This window comes from Glycine soja, chromosome 18, assembly GCF_004193775.1.
Source record: "Glycine soja cultivar W05 chromosome 18, ASM419377v2, whole genome shotgun sequence".
Lineage (NCBI taxonomy): Eukaryota > Viridiplantae > Streptophyta > Magnoliopsida > Fabales > Fabaceae > Glycine > Glycine soja.
In genome coordinates, this window is record NC_041019.1 from 18676319 (window position 1) to 18697942 (window position 21624).

Genomic DNA, 21624 nt, shown 5'->3' on the forward strand with positions numbered 1-21624 from the left:
TTATTAGACATAACTAATATTTTTAATTTTTTTAAAAATTTGCTTTCAACCATTTTTTAACTAACATTTTCAATTTTTTTTAATTTTTTTTTCAAACATTTTTTTAAAATAAATACTAACTGTAACTTTTTTTATAATTGGCTTTCAATAAAAAATTTTACTAACTAACATCTTAAAATATTTTCAATTTAGTTTTCACTCATTTCCTAAAAACTCATTTTCTAAAAATAAATAACAATTTTAAAATATGTTTTCAATCTTTTTTTTTCTAACTAACATTTTCTAATATTTTAATTTTTTTTCAATCAATTATTAAAAATAACTAACAATTTAAAAAAAAATAAAATTCTCTTCCAATCTATTTTTAACTCACTAACATTTTTAAGTATTTTAAATTTTGTTTTCTATAATTTTTAATAGTTAACTAACAATTTAAACAAAAATTTAAATTTGCTTTCGATCATTTGTTTTAACTGACTATCAATTTTAAAATATTATAAATTTTACTTTAAATCAATTTTAAAATTATTTTAAACTAACTAATTAAGTGTTTATAGTTTTCCAAAATTTTCCACCTATCCATTTTTTCAACCTATCTATTTCAAACTATGTATTTAAAACTAACTAAATAACTTCTGCTACAAAATACTACTGTCAAGTAATAAATTAACAATTCAAAAAAAATTACTAAAACATAACAAACAACAAATAAATCACAGAATAAATTTACAATCCAACAAAACCAAATTTCGTATAAATGCTTTCGAAAAAAATTATAAAAAAAACATACGGATTAGCAATCTGTATGGGTTTCAAAAAATAAAAGTCATGGACGACAAAAACGAAGAACCAACGGTGCGCACAAGCAACACGAACCAAAACACAACAATACAATGCAAAAACATATGGAGAAGGATGCACTAACCTCAAAGGCGGTCAAGAAGACGAAAGGAAGAACAACCACCAACAACGGACCACAAGCCACCAAGAAGACGAAAGGACCACAAGAGCAGTGAAGGACCACGAACCAAACCAACCACCCACGAAGAAAAGAGGAAGAAGAAGCAGCGCCAGAGAAAAGAGGAAGAAGAAGCAGCAAATAAGAAGAAGAAAGCGGCGCAGAAGAATGAATAATGACTCGTACGAATGAGTCACTTTAGGCTTTTATAAGAAAAAGTGAAGGATATTTTAGGCCTTACACCCACATTGTCCAAGCAAAACTGCTGGGTGCTCAAAGTAACGCCCAATTTTTTTTCCTTCCTAATAACCTATTAGCATTCTAAGGTTTCTTAAGTTAATGGGCTTGTTCATGACCCAAGCCCGCAAAGACTAACTTATTTAATTTATTTGGGTTTTCATATTAAATCATTTATTTAATTATTACAAATCTTCCTAATAGATTTTATCTCATTATATTATGTGACTGTAAAATTTTTTGTCTAGTTGGACAAAAATTTCTCTTATTATATTATTATCAGGATTTTTTTTATTTCTTAGTATTAAACTAAAAAAAAGTTTCAATGCAAAAAAAGTGCACATTACCAAAAAAAGACTAATTTTTTTCTATTAAAAATATATTTTATTAATTTCATATTCAATCATTATTATGCTAAACTTATACATATTATTGCGAGTATTTTAATATATATATATATATATATATATATATATATATATATATATCTTGGGATTTTTAAAGTATATTATGGTTTTTTATATTTTTAAGTTTTAAATTTTATTTTTTAAAATATGTACTAATTCACAGTTCAACTAATGGCCCATTCGCCTAACCTGCAACCCATTGACTCAGTATCCTAACCAGCTTGATCATTGATTCGGTTTAGTAATTCTAATTTTGATTTTTTCTTTCTTATCAATACATGTTTGGTGCTTAAAAAAACATATTTTGTTTTAATTGACTTGCGTCAACAAAATAATAACAAAAATTAATATATATATATATATATATATATAATCATACCGTTAAAATTCATTCATAACAATTAAATAATAGAAAATTTTATATTATTGGTTTGGTTTTGGTTGATCGAGTTTGTAAATTACAAATATGATATGAAAAACAATTTTTATCAGACTTCATTGGTTTGATTTGATTTGGGTTGAATTTGATTAGATTAAAAGTTTGAATCAATTTAATTGATTTGGATTAAATTCCCGTGTTGGTTGGATTAATCCAAATCCATAAATACCTATAAATAAATTAGTTTTTTTTAAAGTTGTTTAAAATGCATTCTATTTTTCATATTAATTCCTAAGTGAAAGTAAGTTATCATGCAGCCACATAAACTAAAATTATGTGAAGATTAAAATGAAACATTTAAGTTGTTTTGTTTTTCTTTTCTTTTCTCTTTCATCCTTCCTCTCTCCCATTCTTTAGAAGGGACGCTTTATTAATTAATTAATTATTAATAATAATGCAAAAAAACAAAAAACAAAAGACTCATTAAAACACATGGTTGGATTAAATGTGCATGATTATATTTGTATTAATATAATAAAATAACGTTAGAAATCACAAAGTTTATTAGATAAAAATAGAAATGGATGAAGAAAAAAAAATAACAAATATAACAATACTGTGTCCTGGATTCCAAAATTTTATGAGAGGGAAAAGATGGATAAAAAATGGGAGTTGTGCCCGATGAAATGTGAGAATTGTTATTGATGGTAATAATATGTTGTTTAACTTTTGCTTGATATCAGTTTAACTTTTACACTTTTTTCCTATTTTATCCATTAACTATTTTATACATTGCAATTGCAATAAGAGATCTCAGAAAAATTGAAGGACAGAGTCGTCTTGTAAATAGAGTGATCAAAAGGCGGTTATAAGTATATCCTCTTTATATATGGTTATAGATAATAATACATAATATAGTTCTCTTCCTAATCATAGTGAACAATGGAGCCAAATTGAATGTACTTTCAAAGTGCGAATAAGAAGAATAAAATTATCTCAAAATAATTATTATTTTAATTTTTTAATATAATATTAATTTTTTTTTCAATTATATTTCTTATAATATTAACAATACGAGCTAAAGAATAAAGAATAAATTAATAATGATAAAGTTAATTTTATAAAATTGTTATGGTCTTTTATCTGTTTATTGATTTTCTTGATTTGTGAAAACAAGCTAATATGATAATTTTAATGGGATGGAGGGAGTAAATAATTATATTTTTTTACGGGAATAAATAATTAGATTCTTAACCATATTTATAAGAATTTAATCGCCAGCATTTACTTTGATGATTTTTTTAAAAGTTGGTTACTTTTTATTCTTAAAATAATTATTGTCTAATTGTTCATTAAGAAAATTTGACATATAATAGTAGCAAGTAATAAATAATTGGACTTTCTTTTACCATATTGTCAGCATTTACTTTGATGATTTTTATATATCTTTGAAAAATTAATTTCCAATCATCGATTAAGAAATTCTTTTACTCAAACAAATAATAAACGAAAAACTCATTAAAATAGAATAAAAGCATAAAAGGCCTTATTTGATTTAATTTTTATTTATTAATTATAAAATATCACATTATTTTATTCCACATTTACAAAAAGAATGTGAACATAATAAAACATTATTTTTATCATTTATTATACTAATTTTTAAAAACAAAAGAGTGAAATCAAAATAGATTTTTATAATTATTAATAAAACAAAAAATAGAAACAACTTCTTTATTAAGTTCCAGCAGAAAAAATCACGATCTAACATAACGAAAAATGTCAATGTTATTTAATTTCGTGAGAATTTTCCATTCCAAAAACTGTATATTATCACTACTATCAATGTAAAAATTCTTAAAGGTTTCGTAGACTATCAATTATAGAAAACCAACAGGATCTTGAAACCTATGATTCTCACAAACAATCAATAAAGAATAATAGATAATGATGTGTACCTTTCTCTATAGGAACTTCTCTGTGGTCCACTTTGATTTCCTTGAAAAGGAGAGAAATAAGATTTCACTTCCTTTGACCTTTCTTTTATGTCTATCTCCGTTCGTGATGGCTATGGGTGAGAAAAGAACACTTTCTGATCAGGAAGGGGACCTTATTTCACGTTAGTGGGTATTAAGCCCCTTTTATAACCACTACTCCCATCAAGTAGCAGGTAGCTCTAGAAATTTCTCCTATTAAGCCCAATTACAATTTAGCCATTAATCGTTAATTATTTATTTATTAGTCCCTACATAAGTCACATGCTCTCACATGAGACATTAATTCTTACATTCTCCCACTTGGCTCATGTGACATTAATAAACATTATGGATTAAATAAATAAATAGATTAACTAACATAATGCGCATTAAAAATTGACTAAATTGTTCTATACATTGGGTACATCATAATTTCATGATTAAGAATAGGAACCAATTCGAGTCATGGCGGTTGTACATCATCTAATCGACATAGTCCCTTCCATGTACTACAAATTAGTCTTCTCCTTAATATGACCACTAGTTAGGAGTACATAATTGGTCCAACATAATGTCTTCATTCAAGACAAAACCTGTTAACATTACTTTAACACAAACATGCATGCAAACATAGAGAACAGATAATCAGAAACATATCATAATTGAGCTCAGAGTGTCAGCAAAATTACATAAGGTAAATTACACTTAATGATCATCAATAACAATAATGCTCATACTTTCAACATGTTCTATAAATGTCTTGGGCGGTAATCCCTTATTCAAGGGTCAACTATCATAAGGTTTGTGCTAATTTATTTTATTGACACTCTTTGTTTCTGAACTTCTTCCTTCACGACAAAGTACTTCAATTTCATATGCTTAGCACCCTTATAGTACTTGTCGTTCTAACAAAATACTGTTGCAGAGTTATCACAATACATTTTCAGCGGCCTAGCAATACTGTCGACAATTCCAAGCCCTGAAATAAAGTTCTGCAGCCAATTAGCCTGAATTGTAGCCTCAAAACATACTACAAATTCAGCTTTCAGATGCAACAACAACTGATGCATACAAAATTACTTTCATTTGTTTTCGTTCCATATTATTTATAGGACATTGTGCGAGACTAACTTTGTCTCATTTCTAAATTAGAATAGGTGATGTTAAACACCTTTCCATCTTGAATCTCTCTAGCACTTTATCGATATATATACTTTCTGAGATAAGCCTAACAATCCTTGTGATCTATTATGGAATATTTCTATCCCTATCACATAGCTTACCTCACCCATATCTTTCACTTCAAAGTTTCTAGAGAGAAATTTCTTAGTCTCATGAAGAAGACCAAAATCGTTAGCTGCAAGCAAGATATCCTCAATATACAAAATTAGAAAATAACCTTACTCCCACTGACCTTCAGATACATATACCGATCAACAGTGTTTTCCTTAAATCCAAAGGAAACAATGGTATCATTAAATTTCAAATACCATTGGCGGGAAGCTTGCTTAAGACCGTATATTGATTTCTTTAATTTGCACACCATGTGTTCCTTCCCTTCAACTGAGAATCCCATTGGTTGGTCCATATAAACATCCTCCTCTAAATCTCCATTCAAAAAGGCAGTTTTCACATCCATCTGATGTAGCTCCAAGTCATAATGGACTACTAATGCCATGATAATCCTGAAAGAATCTTTTCGTGAGACTGGTGAAAACGTCTCTTTATAATCAATGTCATATTTCTGAGTAAATCCCTTAGCAACAAGTCTAGCCTTGTAACGTTCAAGGTTGCCATGAGAGTCACGTTTAGTCTTGAAGACCCACTTACAACCAACTCTCTTACAACCCTTTGGTAATTCTACAAGGTCCCAAACACCATTATGTTCCATGGAATCTATCTCTTCTTTCATGGCATTTAACCACTTCTCAGAATTATCACAACTTACAGCTTGTGAAAATGAAACTGGATCATTATCATTAATGCTTAAGTTTGTTTCTGTTTCATGTAAGTATACCACATAATCATTCGAAATAGCTGGTCTTCTTTCTCTTTGAGACTTCCTTAATGCTACTTCCTGTGGTTCTTCCACAATGGGTTCATTATGTATCATGGGCTCATCATTGTGTTGCACTTCTTCAGTATTGTTTGTAGCAATAACTGAAGTAGTAATCACCTTACTGCTAGAGGCAAAAGCTAAAGGGACTTGCACTCTAACTTCTTTAATTTCCACTTCTCGTGGAACTGTACTCCCACTGATTTCAATGAACCTTGCATTTCCAGTTTCGACAATTCTCGTACTATGATTAGGACAATAAAACATATACCCCTTTGACTTTTCTGGATAACCAATGAAATTTCCACTGATTGTTCTTGCATCCAATTTTCTTTCTTATGGATTGTAAATTCTTATTTCTGCCTGACAACCCCAAACATGCAGGTGCCTCATACTAGGTGTCCTATTTGTCCACAGTTCAAAAGGTGTCTTTGGAGCTGCCTTACTAGGAACCCTATTTAACAAATACATGACAGTTTTCAAAGCATACATCCACAAAGATACGGGCAAGGTTGAATTGATTAACATACTCCTAACCATATCCATTAAAGTTCTGTTACGCCTTTCTGATACACCATTTTGTTGTGGCGTACCAGGCATTGTGTATTGCGCACAAATGCCTCGTTTCTGAAGGAGCTTAGCAAATGGACCTGGGTGTTGCCCAGTTTCATCATATCTTCCGTAATACTCACCACCTCTATCAGATCTAATAATTTTCACATTTATGTCTAATTGCCTTTTTACTTCATTATAGCAGATTTCTAAGGCATCTATTGCCTAAGAAATCTCGGGCAATAAGTACACATAATCGTAATGTGAACAATCATCAATAATGGTGATAAAGTATCATTCCTTTCCGAAAGAACTAACATCAAAAGGTCCACAAATATCTGTATGCACAATTTCAAGAAGCTGAGTGCTTCTTGTGACTCCTTTCTTTGTGTGTTTTGTTTGTTTTCCCTTAATACAATCCATACAAATATTTAGATCCGTAAAATCTAGATCAGGAAGAATTTCATTCTTTATTAATCTTTCTATCCTTTCTCTAGAAATGTGACCTAAACGTTTATGTCACAAGAAAGCAGATCGTTCATAAACGTTTATATGAACCATCACAAGAATACCAATACCAATGAAATGATTATGCTTAAATTGAAACATCCATTACCAAAATTAAAAGAGTATGCAGTAACATCAAGTTTAGATAATGAAACTAAATTCCTAGATAAACTAGGTACATAAGGAGTTTCCAGTAAATCTAAACGATGTCCAGTGTTGCGTTTTAAACAATAAGTCTCAACTATTTCCACTGGAACTTTCACTTCATTCCCCATGAAAATGAACTTCTCATTTGGGCTTATGGTTTGGATTGTAAGGAATCTCTGCATAATGTTAGAAACATGAGTCATACATCCAGAATTAATCCATCATGTATCATGGGAAAAACTACAGTTAAGTTTGATTCAAAATATACATGAGCATTAAGCTCACCATTCTTTTCGAACCAAGACTTACACTTTGGGCAATCCTTTTGGAAATGTCTTAATTTCATAAAATTGACAATTATTGCCCTTTGATACCTTTCTTCTAGATTTGCAAAGAGTCGTCATTGTTCTTTAATGACCCTTTGCCTTTATCATGCTTCTTCATAAATTATTTTTTCAAGCTCCTTGATTCCCTTGGTGGCTTACATAATGGACTGAGTGACTTCCTTGATTCTTAAGCCTCATTTCTTCCTGAACTAACATACTATGTAATTCATGCACATTCCATTTATCTTTCATGGTATTATAATTCATTTAGAACGGGCCAAATTCAGACGGTAATGAGTTTAGAACAAACTGAACAAGAAAGTTCTCATTCACAACCATTATATTCCCAAGGTCTTAAGTCTTGCTGCAATGTTTGTCATCTCAATGACATGTTCATACATAGTACGCGAACCATCAAACTTCATGGTGGTCAATGTACTCATTAATGTCCCAGCAACAGACTTATCAGCTGTTTGAGAACACTCTCCCACTAATCCCATAAACCTTTTAGCACTTTCGATTTTAGGGAGAGTTGTCTTAATACTGTCTACAACAGTCATTCTCATCAACATTAGGCTGAGTCTGTTAGATCTTTCCCAAGCTTTATAATGAACTTTCTTTGCATTGCTACTAGCATCAATAATAGTAACAAACTTCTCTTCCAACATAGCAAGATCATGATCCAAAACACTGAGGTGAAATTGGACTTGCTCATTTTAGTCAGAGAAGTTAAGCCCATTAAAATTGGCACAAATGATACATAAGAATCCAATGAATTCAAAACATGTATTACATAATAAAATTCACATAAGTGTTTTGAGACATAAAATACATGTCATACATATGATTCATTCAGATAACGGTCAATGTATATTGATGTTCTTCTTTGGGTGATACACCAACACACAACATACAAACATAATAATGCTAATAAAATTTTAACATTATTTGGCAATTAAATATGCACCAATTAGTAGTATCTATTTCCTTTGGGCATATAAATAAAACTAATGATACACACAAATCGCCTACAATTATATTCATTAATTATAAGAACAACTAATCAACCTTTGGGCGATCCATAAATGCCTTATAACAATGAATTTCAATTACCCATAAACCAATAATCATATAATTTAGCATCCATTATTCTATGAGTAATTGGAATAATTATTAATTTTGGAATTAAATAACCTTACAAATTTGGTCACTTTGGTGACTAACAAATTCAACATACATTTAATTCCAACCAAGTATAATTGAAATAACCATTAATTTGGAATTAAATAACCTTACAAATTTGGTCACTTTGGTGACTCACAAATTCAACATACATTTAATTCCAATCAATTATATATGGCCTACACATAGTTATTGCTATTAATAATTCATAGTCATTCTATTAATTTCATTTTAGGCCATAAAATAATATTTACATTTATTTGTGTTTTTGCATTCAAACACGTTCAAACAAATATGTAGCATATACATATATTTACTGCTACCAATAATTGCAAAACATTCACGTTAATTTAATTACAAAACATAAACTTTCAATACTTTAATCACATTCAACAATAACATTCGAAAAAAAAAAGGCAAGTGGGATTGGAAATAGCAAACATGGGCTACAAATAACAATTTCCAAAATTTCTATCTTCCCTGTTCTAGGAACGTAATGCAGTGCAACTTTTTCAGCAAAGTAAGGAAGCGTACAGGGAGGCTTTCAAACGTGAATGCTTTCAACGTGAATATATATACTTTCTCCATATTCAATATATATCATGCCGTACAACTTTCTCTCCGATAATCATAAGTTTTCAAATAATCTTTCCCCAAAAATTGGTATTCAACAATAATAATAAAATATTTCCAATAAAATAATACATGCAACGGAAAATAAAATTCTTAAATTTCATAATTAGGGTTGATGCATAATTGGGAGAAATTAAATTATCCCTAAATTTCATAATTAGGGCTCATGCATAATTGGGAAAAATTAAATCATTCTTGGAGAATCATAAATTTCATAACACATGCTCTGATACCACATGTAAAAATTCTTAAGGGTTTCCTAGACTATCAATTATAGAAAACCAACAGGATCTTGAAACCTATGATTCTCACAAACAATCGATAAAGAATAATAGATAATGATGTGTACCTTTCTCCATAGGAACTTCTCTGTGGTCCACTTTGATTTCCTTGAAAAGGAGAGAAATAAGATTTCACTTCCTTTGGCCTTTCTTTTATGTCTCTCTCAGTTCGTGATGACTATGGGTGAGAAAAGAGCACTTTCTGGTCAGGAAGGGGACCTTATTTCACGTTAGTGGATATTAAGCCCCTTTTATAACCACTACTCCCCAGTAGCAGTTAGCCCTAGAAATTTCTCCTATTAAGCCCAATTACAATTTAGCCCTTAATCGTTAATTATTTATTTATTAGTCCCTACATAAGTCACATGCCTCTCACATGAGACATTAATTCTTATATCAATTGATAGATATGAAATGTATTTTTTATGTGTAATTTTACTAGTTAGATAGATGTACAGAACTATTATGAGCTCTATTTTTTTTTTTACAATATCAAAATACTCTCCAAACATTTTTTTAATATGTTTTTATGATTAATTAAAATTTATTCAAAATTACAGATAAAATTATTAAATATTATCTCTGGTCCTTATTATAAAAACTAAATATAATAATAAAATAGTCTATTACTTATTTCTTACAATAAGAAAAGTAGGCAGTAAAATATAAGATGTATCAAAATTATAATTTTAAATAAATTTCAGTCAGCATAATTATTTTTATCCGTGAGAATTAAAAATAAGTACTAAGATGTTTAAAATAACTCAAATGTCTTATTTAACCAACCAAGCTACACCATTGATAACGTAAAAAATACATTAAAAATAATATTCCATTTGAACTCATATATAAACAACTAATTTAACACCCACTAATAAAGAAAAGTAGTTAACATCATTTAATTTTCTAATTTTAAGTAAAAAATATAATTATTTTTAAAATGTCCTTCATTCCAACTTATTATTATAAATAAAGATGAGTCATTGCAAATATAATTAAAATTAAATAAATAATATTTTAAGAATAATAACATAAGACAAAATAAGTTAGAATTATTTACATTTAAGTATAATATATAAGATATTTTTTTGTTTAAAGAGGGATTGTTATGTTAGATCGCTTTTTTTTCTATGACTGACACTTTACATTTCCTTTTGTATAATTACTAGTTTGTAACCCGTGCGTACGCAGAGTCAGTTGGTTTTCTATTTACCAATTATTAAAATTTTTGATTGCATGATAAGAATAAAATGAGATATATTGTGGAACAACAAAGAAACTTAATATTTATAATAATATTGTGCTTGAAACTACAAAATATTAATGGTAAATTAAATAAAATATAACCAAATTTAATCTATGTCAATGTCTTTCCAATCTTTTTGCCTTCTGATGACCATCTCCCAAACTTTATCGCAACGCCTGTAGTAAAATGAAATTTAATCTCCATGGCTGAAATCACTGTCTGGCAAAAACTGATACCAAGGTTGAACAATAGATTTATTGTCAATGCTAGCGTTAAGGACCATCACATTTTTTGGTTCTGTGCTTTTACCTGTTTGCTGCTTAGGTTGTCATAACGGAAGAAAATAATGCCTCGAAACATGTGGGTATGTACTTATATCAATTTTATCCGTTGTATTTGAAGTGGACAAATTCTAGATAGTTTGGTGCCCACTACCGGTGGTAAAACAATGGTATTTCAATGATGTCTTGCAAGGAAACATTTAAAAAGATCACTGATACAACCACGTGAATGAAAGAACAATAGAAATGAAAATAGATAAATAGTAAACACATTTTACATGGATATGCACATACTCCTTTGACCCAGCACCCGACAAATAGAGGGCACATAGTAAACACATTATTATTATTATTATTGTTGTTGTTGTTGTTGTTAAAACTAAATTGAGTCTCATATATGTAATGATCATCATCATTCTTAGAAATAGTATTCAGATCGCTAAAAAAAAACCTTCCATTTCTAAATAATCCAAATCCCTGTGAATTTTTTTTTTCTATATCGGTTAAAATTTTAGGGTCTTCCCTTAGACTGGTATTTTCAATAGGACCAAGACTATCCATTAATTTACTTAATTCACACATGTATTCTAAGTTCCTATTAAACAACATAGAATTGAACCACCATTTTTCCATCGAGTTTTTCATCTTTTTACACAAAAATATAATAAATGTAAATATTCCATTTTGAATATTCTACCTCACATAAAAGTAAGAATAGCTTGACACAAAAATTGGGAAGTTCAACAATAGGTACCCTATTCTGCAAGTACAGATACCACAATAAAACTAAGAGAGTATACATTTAAACAAAAAACCCACCATGTAAATCTTACATATATAATAAACTGATATTTATTCCTTGGAAAAAGATATCAGCAATGACCATCCCATGTATAAAAAATTGTTTACCTAATTACCCTTGTTTTGAATAAAAAAACACCAAAAATAGTGTAACTAAATGATTTAAAATGAAAACAATTATACGAAACCCCCAATTAGTTTAAGTTTTTCACAATTTAAAATACTAAACTTAAGATAAATTCAAAAGATCTTAGTAGCACAAAACAGAATGTTTTCCTAGATTACAGGTTTTGACTTAAAATTGATATAGTTCATAGTGACAATCTAACAATCACACCGTTAAAAAGTTATCACAGAAAAAAATTATTAAGTTTTATAAGTTATGCTGAAAAAAATTCATGATTGATTAATGATATAATTTTTTTATAGAAATTAAACTTTTAAATAAACTTTCATATAAAAATTCTTATATTATGAAGAGCGATGTATCTATTATTATATTTTTTTTAAAAATAAGCATAATTTTTATTCAATATATTTGAAAAGCGAAGTTGATAGGGTGTAAAGTATTTGTAAGGAAAAAGACCATGTGGAGTGGAGAGTGCAGAGCGGGAACAGAGAGAGGAGCATGCCATGACTATGGCAGAAGAAGGAGAAAGAAGGGTCGTAACAGAAGCAGCATTCAATGTGACAATATAAAAGCTAATGCCTCATCATCATTACTCAAATGTTTCCAAAAAAAGTTTTAGTTAGACAAACTCATACAACATTACCGTACCATACCATTCTCAATACGTGTTTGGTTTAGAAATACGAATAAAAAAATAAAAGGTAAACGATATATTTTTTTTTATCAAAACTCCCATTTGACCCCTTAGTGAAGTTAGGTGTTAATAATATAAAATGTCTGTTTCGATCATTTAACTGCCTATAGTTTTTATATGTTTAAAATGATGGTTTTGTTAGGCTACTTTTCTATATATTTATATACTCTTATATATATTTATATATATATATATATATATATATATATATATATATATATATCAAAAGTAACTTTTTAAAAATTTGAATGACTAATAAAAACAAAATATTTTTTTGAAGGAATTTTTAAAAATAATTAACAATTTTTTTTAAAAAAATATTTAAGACTTTAAAAAATTAATCAATACTACTCAAATATATAGCAAAAGAAAATATCTATATCTATATAAAATTATATAAAGGAATAGAGAGAATATGAAAAAAATAGTCTTCAATATATCTCAACATTTTGTTTTTAAATTTAACCAAATGGTGTTGATTTAAAGCGAAAAATTTGTTATTGCTTAAAATAATTGATTTGAGAGTTTTGTTATACATGGTAGCATGAGAAATTATCAGAATCCAAACACAGTAAAAAATTTGAATGCAAAACAATGGTGAGTGTGAAACAATAATTTGTAATTGGGTCAAAATGAAAAGCTAAAAATTTCAGCCACCCTTATTCACTCCAAATTGCAAACTTAGATCGACAAGCTACGATGCTTGCATTTTGGAATTCCTACTTTAACGCAAATTTCAGCCACCCTTATTTATATGAACATCAAACTTTATCAACAACAGATAAAAATTAATTTAATGAAAAAAATACATTAAATGCTAATTTCTATAATCTCTTTTCATATCCTTTTCCTTCCCTCCCACTTTAATGTCAAATATACATATGTCAATCTATCTACTTCCATAAGGTAAACATGCACAACAAAGGAATGTTTCTTCACATCATTAATCCGAACAAACGGTTGAAGACTCTTCGGATCAGCCAAAAATGGCTACTACCAGTGTCAAATAAAAAATCCAGGAAAAAATCCTTCAATTTGGAATTTGAACTTCTGCTCACATGACATTTAAATGATTCTTTTACTTAAAGCAACCAATACATCAAGCCTGGGTTCATGAAAAATGTCCTGAAACATAACAATAACCAATTTCTGTTTGTTGATAGAGCTTGTTAACAGTACATAATTTGGATCCACTGGTCAATGAAAAGAACTAAAAACAAACGCTAATATCAATTAACTATACCTCTTAATTGGTTCTTCAAGGATGAACTTGTCACCAAAATGTATGACCTGCTTACAATAAATCATTCCTGCATGTGTTATCCTTGCATATAAACTATATGCTATCATTGTATATGAACTTATTTATAATGACATTGAACAAAGAAAGCAAGAAAAATCAGTAAAAGCTCAATTATTTATGTACAACTCTTCAAGCATTTGGCTATAGGTTATCTTCAGTTAAAAGTATTAAGTTTGTCTAACCTTAGAATCCTTCTAGAGAGGTATTAGAGCAGTGACTTTGGATTAGGATACTCTCGTGGTTCAGAGTGCAAACATCTTGAGGGTAAACACATTAATTTAGTCCCATAATCATTTGTAAGCTCTCCTTCTAAGCAAGAGTTTGATATCATCTGAAGGTTATTGTTTCTAATCAGTTCAATGGCCTCATGAAGGTAAGTGTATGTTTTGAAAGTGACTATTTTGGATAATTTTTTTCACAGGTACTTCTTACTTGATTTTAGGTAGAATAATCAAAAGAAGAAATTGATCAAAACGAAGAACTCAATTAGACTAAGATACACAACATTATAGGATAGGACACGATAAGTGTTGTTTGCATAACTTTTTATTAAGCAAAGAAACTTACATGGCTTGGAGGAATATGATTGCCACTCTGTGGAGTAACTCTGCTTGCATGTCCAGGGAAAAGGATGGCAGACACTGCCATCATATACTTATAATTATGGCATGAGATTATAGGATAAAAAATAAGTAACATAATTAAGCCATCACCTAATATTTTTTTTTTTGTATTTGGTCGAGATGGGAATTATATTATCCACTCCAATCACATTAAGTTTGAAATGGCAGAACAAATTATATGAACATGTCTATAATAATAAGATAAATTATGGCAATGTCACTAATAGCTCCACCCAACATCATTGCGAAGATAAATCTTCTAGAACCAGATTTGCACAAACCTCATAGTCTGCCAAAATTTGTACAAATCGTCGAGATGCGATGGAATCATTCATTGACTCAGCTAGGTCCTGGTGAGTCTCTTTGGCCAATTTGCGAAACGACGCTTTAATCTCGTAAAAGGAGTTGGTCTCAGACACTCCTAATAGCTCATACGCGTTCTCTAAGGGAAAATCTGTCCAAGCGGATTCATGTTATTTGCAGCACTAACACAAAGATGTGACAAAATAAAGCGTTGGAATGACGGCGTTTGGTATAATTGATATTAAAATTCTGCAGGTTCTACCAACCAGATTGCTTAGGCCTGAAATTACAATCAACAAATTAGCTAGATTAAATTACTCTGATAGCACACTTTAACAAATTACAAAGCAAGAGCAGTGTCATTAATCATCGCATCAAAATAATCTTCAACACACCAAACGAAAGAAGATATCAGCAATGAGCAACCCATGTATTCCCGCAATTAGTCTAAACATTTATAGAAATTAATCATTCAATTCATATTCACAATATTTGCTAATGCCAGAGTTTACCAAAAGGACACAATAAATTATTAGAAGAAAATAATTAATTTGAAATGAATACCTATTTTAGGATTATCCAGTTTACGCAACACGGCAATATGGCCATCTGTTAAATCAAGAACATGAATGTAATCACGAACCTGAAAAAGAAAAAAAATCAGGATATTAATCAAGTGTTTGTTGTATCAGTTACAAAATGTGTTATTTAGTTATGTTGTTAAAAATGTTTATTAATTGTTAATCACATCTCTAATAAGCCCTATGAATAGAGTTCATATCATCAAATTAATGGGATATCGCTGTGGAAGTTTTATTTTGTTCTTATGATGATTTTTGGACTGGTCAACTTAGGTCACTTGTATCTCTTCTCAATTTTCTAGTATGTATAGGGTGTGTGTGAGAATTGCATTAAATCTTTGAAGGGAAAAGTTCACTAAAGCAAGTAAAAAAAAAAGTGAGAACATACTCCAGTGTCGTCAATTGTTTTATAATCACTTCCGGCTTATTCTTTTCAACCACTTTATAGCATTCATAAGCTGGATAAGCTAGCATAGCCAAAAACCATGCTGCCATTACACCAAATGCCAAATAAAATCATTAAATTTCAAATATTAAAATGCAAACCATTCATATAAAAAAACTGAAAATTTGGAACAACAAACAAAAATACATACACAAGGGCCCGGGTCAGAAAGGATCCTATCATTTTGTATCCCTGACATTAAAAAAAAAATGGTTACTCCAAACAACATAACATAAGTAACATTCAAGCAACTTCCTACAATTGAAGACCAAATATCCTCCAATTCCACGCTCATTAAATTGCATCATGACAATATCCTAAAGTCCATTTTCCTATTTAAAAAAAAAACATTTTTTTGTTAATAAGCAAATCTAAGTATAACATTCTCTAAATACATGCAAGATAGAATCCTCTACCATGATATAAAAGTATCACCAACTCTCTCAAATATTGTCAAAACAGCCACCAAAATCCTGCAACACACCAAGATCCTGCAACACAGAAAAAGAAAGTTGGTATCAATATTTGTCACAAGAAGTCCTCATGTTAAGTTAAGCACAAACAACAAATGTGTGTGTATGCAAGTGCAGAGTTCCAAGAACAATGATAATCGTGAGTAATGCACTAAAGCTGGTTGATTTGATTTACAAATCGCAAATGAACAACAAAAATAACATTTAAAAGCAAAAGAAAAAGAAAGAAGGAAACACTTGAAGGTGAGTGTGTTGCGGTGGAGAAAGAGAAATGCGAATCCGAAAGGAGAATTTGGCATATAACAATATGAGGACCTAATATCAATTTACAATACACTTATACACATATTATGTTCAGCAATTCATAAGTCACAAACAAAATGGAGGTTTCAGGCTTTCATTTACTGACCATTCCAAATAAAGACATCATAACCAAAGCTGCCACTATAGATAATCCCTCTCCTGATAACGACGCCTCAGTCAAATCTCTCGGGATTTTCCTGTTGACGAAAATCAACAAAAACCACATAACAAAATAATCAATAAAATTATAAAAAAGGGAAGCATGCATTCACAAATTACTCATAAAATTTACATCGCAAGCGGTAATGTCCATAAAAAATTATAATGAATGTATGCCTGTCATAAGAGCATAAGCACATTCCTATGAGTACGAAAAATATAAGCAACCAAAATTTTGATTTCTTAATATCTACAAAAGATGAACCACTTCCCAAAATGCATCCTTTTTTTAAGGAACCCAAAGAAACCAAACATACAATAGCAAAGTGGAACCTTGAAGTATCACAATTCTGGGTATAAGGTTTCTAAGTCTATTCTATACATGCCTTGAAATGCCATGTAAGCCTGTCATTTGTAACATATAAGAGAAAGAAAAACATGATAAAAATGACAGAAAATGAAAGAAAAAAGAGTTACCTTTTGCTGATATTGCACCTCCAGTTGCACATCCACTCAACAAAGCAACAATTTATTTTCTGCACTTGTTTTAAAAAATTGAAATTTAGGGATAAACACTTGTTTTAAAAAATTGAAACTTTGAGAGTAAAAATGTTGAATCTCAAGTATCTATGAACATTGAAAGTTACAAAGTCAAAAAGGAAAGTAAAGACCTGCAAGTAGTAGTGAAGGCACCAGGAACCTCAAAGATGATGACTTTCTTGCAGTTGGTTGTGTTCTACCCACATGATCCAAATGTGAACCAGAAGAGAAGAGAAGAAAATAGAAGAAGAAAGGAAGGAAGAGGCAGCCAAAACTGTGTGGGACTCGCGGGTGCAGATGAAAATCCAAAATGGGGCAAAAAGGAAACAGTCTCTAAATGCACCGAGAACATGGAGCCATGCAAAGTTGTCGTTTCCAGCGAACCTCTCTAGTCATTTGAGGTAAAACGCTTTCCATTCTCGCTACCTTACTTATTGCGGTGCCTTCCTTCGCATCTTCAACCGTCGAATCGCTACTCCTCCCAAAGCACCAACTATAATTTCTCGTTTAGTTAGGCATGTTTGTGCTCTGAGAGAACGAGAAATTAAGCCAATGGGTCGAGGGAAGATCAAGATCAAAAGAATCGACAATGCCAACTGCAGGCAAGTCACGTTCTCAAAGTGGAGGACCGAGTTGTTCAAGAAGGCTCAAGAATTTTCCATAGACTACACGGGAGAAGTAAAGAGAGAAATGGAAAGATAAAACAATTTTGTGAGCAAAAAGCAAAATATGTGTCAATCTAGAAAAATTGTTTCAAATTTTTTAAAATTCCAACTTTGTCAACTACAGGCGTACACGTGTCAAACTCTGGCATGGGCATAATAGAAATTTTATTGGCCTTCTCTTTTATTATACTAGAGAGACGCCCGTGCCGATGCACGGGCTCATACTTCTATTTGAATATTGATAAATATGAAGTATGTCAAAATATATGTATAATGTTTGAAAATTTTATTTAATGGGACGATAATAATATTGAAATATGTGTAGGGAAAAGAAAACATTAATTTAGAAATGTATTTGAAACTAACCTGATTGTATGGTAGAATGTTTGGATGGTGCTAGAAAGATTATGATGGTAACATCTTGTACGGAGTGAGAGACTATACAATAAACAGAAATAAATGAGTTGTTGCATGTGCAAATAACATTAGTGAATATTTGGAATTTGTATGCAGGAGTTAGATACGATAAACAACAACACTAAGCTAAAAAATGTAAGTTGATATGAACATGTAGTAATGGTCGTGATTTAATAAGAATGAAATATAAAGAGATCGTTTATAGTAATATATGAGATTTTTTAAATGTTAAATATTACTAATATTTAAGAATGCATAAAAAAATTAACTTGTATATTTAAGCAAATAACAAATAACCATATAGTATGGTTCAAATTACAAAAATAAAACTTTGTTTGATAAGACTGGTTAATAGAATTACAATTCAAAATACTATGTCAAACATATAATATATTCATGAACAAACAATTACAAAAAAAAAAACGTATGAGAGGTCTCATGACGTCAACTTGAAAAGTAGTAATGTTTGTCCCATGCGTCATCCATACTGGTCATATAATGATAATCTTTTTCACTTCCCATGATAATCTTTTGCACCTCGGCAAACATTTAGTCTATTAATCCATTTATATACTGTAATAATGTACTTAGTATATTAAGCGTTGGCCTTTTCCTGTTTCGGTGCGTCATCCATATTTATTGCTGATCAGTATAATGATATTTTTTTTCACTTCCCGTGCTAGAAGAAATATCATGAATACGGTTGTATATTTATTGCGAGGCTATTACACTTCCCGTAATCGTTAATATTTATTTTCTTTATTAGAGGCTATGCAAAAAAATATTTGAAAGATTAAAAAGATAAACATAAAAAATACGAAAGTCAATAAATCTTGTAATAACATACACCATAAGCGAAAAAATCATAAATCTTAATAACATATTACTTTATAATATGTACCACCACAATTAAATTGTTCCTAGTAATGTATATTTATTTTATTAAATAATAAATTTTTTCACAAGAAGAAAAATGTTTAAAAATACTTACAATTACTATTAATAAAAATAAAAATAATGGAGATCTCAGCATATTCATGAACAGATACAATGATGGAGAAGTTTCATGAACAGATATAATGAACAAAAATGAAAGCATATGAAAATAGTACAAAACCCGAGTATAAAAACTTAAAACTCCTTGAATATTGTTCAATAGTTGGGGAGGTGAACAACTATAATGAATAGTTAATAATGTACTTAGTATAATAAGCGCTAGGCTTTTACTGTGCATAATCCATATTTATTGTTGATCAATGCATATTACTGTATCACAATGATAATTTTTTTCACTTCTCGTGCTAGACTTTTATCATTTATTATGAATATAATGATAATCTTTTTCACTTCCCGTGCTAAACTTTTATTATGAAAATATTGTTGTATATTTATCAATAGTGTTAAAATTCATTATGGAATGACTGAAAATTTAATTTATTTGGATAATAATAATGTTTAAGTATTGGCAGAAAAAATACATTAAATAAAATATGAATTTGAAACCTGCGCCAAGGTGTAGACTTGTTAATAGTATTTCAAATCAAGACATTCCAATTAGTTTGAATGATCATGGAGAATCAAAAGGAGACATACTTACTCATGACATTAAATGATGATTGACACTGATGAATTTGATTTATTTTGATGATGATTGACATTAAATTATATTTATTAATTATTTATTGATTTTTTGTTTGGAACATTAATCTGATGTTAACATTAATCTTATTTTTTTAACTAACATAATTAAAATATCTAACTCTTCAATAAAAATTTGAAATATCTACTCTTTGATTCAAGTATGAAACTTATTTTTTATATAAAAAAAAAATTAACTACACTTAAAGATTTTTTTTATTTTTTTAAAATATATAAATTATTTTACGCTATTAGTGTGAGTTATTCTACACGTAAAGATTTTTAATATTATAACTTATAAAAGAAACTACATGTAATTTTTCTATTAAAAATTTTGACAATGTCACATGCTATTGAACTGTTAAAGTGATCGTGACACCATCAATTCACTTGTTACTCCATATTAAAGACTAAAGTTATTAGCAAAAGGAAAAGTATAAGAACCAAAGATGCTAAAAAAATTGTTTATGATATAAAAATGAAATTTGCAAAACATAATTTTATAAAAAATTTAAACGTAAACAAATAGTAAGTAAAGACTAAAAGCAATATACTGTCTATTAATTATACTAAAATTAAATCATATTAAAATTTTATAAACTCAAACTTATTGAAAAAATATTCAATATAATAGTTAGTAAATAAAAGTTAACATATATAAAAGTTATTCAAAGCATAAATTTATCAATTATAATTATACACAATTACACACGTAGTATATTTTATAGAAAAACTTAATATGATATATTTAAATTGATAAAAAATAATTCCGACTCATAAAAAATGATGAAATTTAATTTATATAATAATTAAGAAGGGCTAAATTATGTACCAAAAGGGCCTTATCTCGTCATCTCCTTATCCCAAACCGAAGTATCCAATCTCCTTTTTATGCTTTAATTATTATTATTACTTTCAATAGGAAACCATCGACATGAATAAAACATTATGGGAAAAATTTGGCAATCAGTTGCCGAAAAATAGCCTAAAATATGCTTAAGTAATTTCGGAGATAAGATTCGTTAATTAAATAAATACAAATCTTTTAAGGATGATTGACGAGGATTTTAAGCTAAACCATCTCAATGGCGATAGGAGAAATGGATGAAAACATTTCATTCAAAACATATAAAATGGAAGAAAACGCCCAAAAGTAGAAATGACTAAAAATATTTCACTCAAAATGTGGAAAATTATAGAAAACACTCAAAACAATAACTAATTCTAAAAAATTATACTGATAAAAGGTACACTGTTTTACCAAGCTAGTTCTTACTCGTGTGTAGGTTTTTTTTTCATTTTAATTATTTGTTTTATTTGAATAAATTAAATTTTAAGTTTAATTTTAATCTTTTTATATTTTTAAATTATATTTATTATT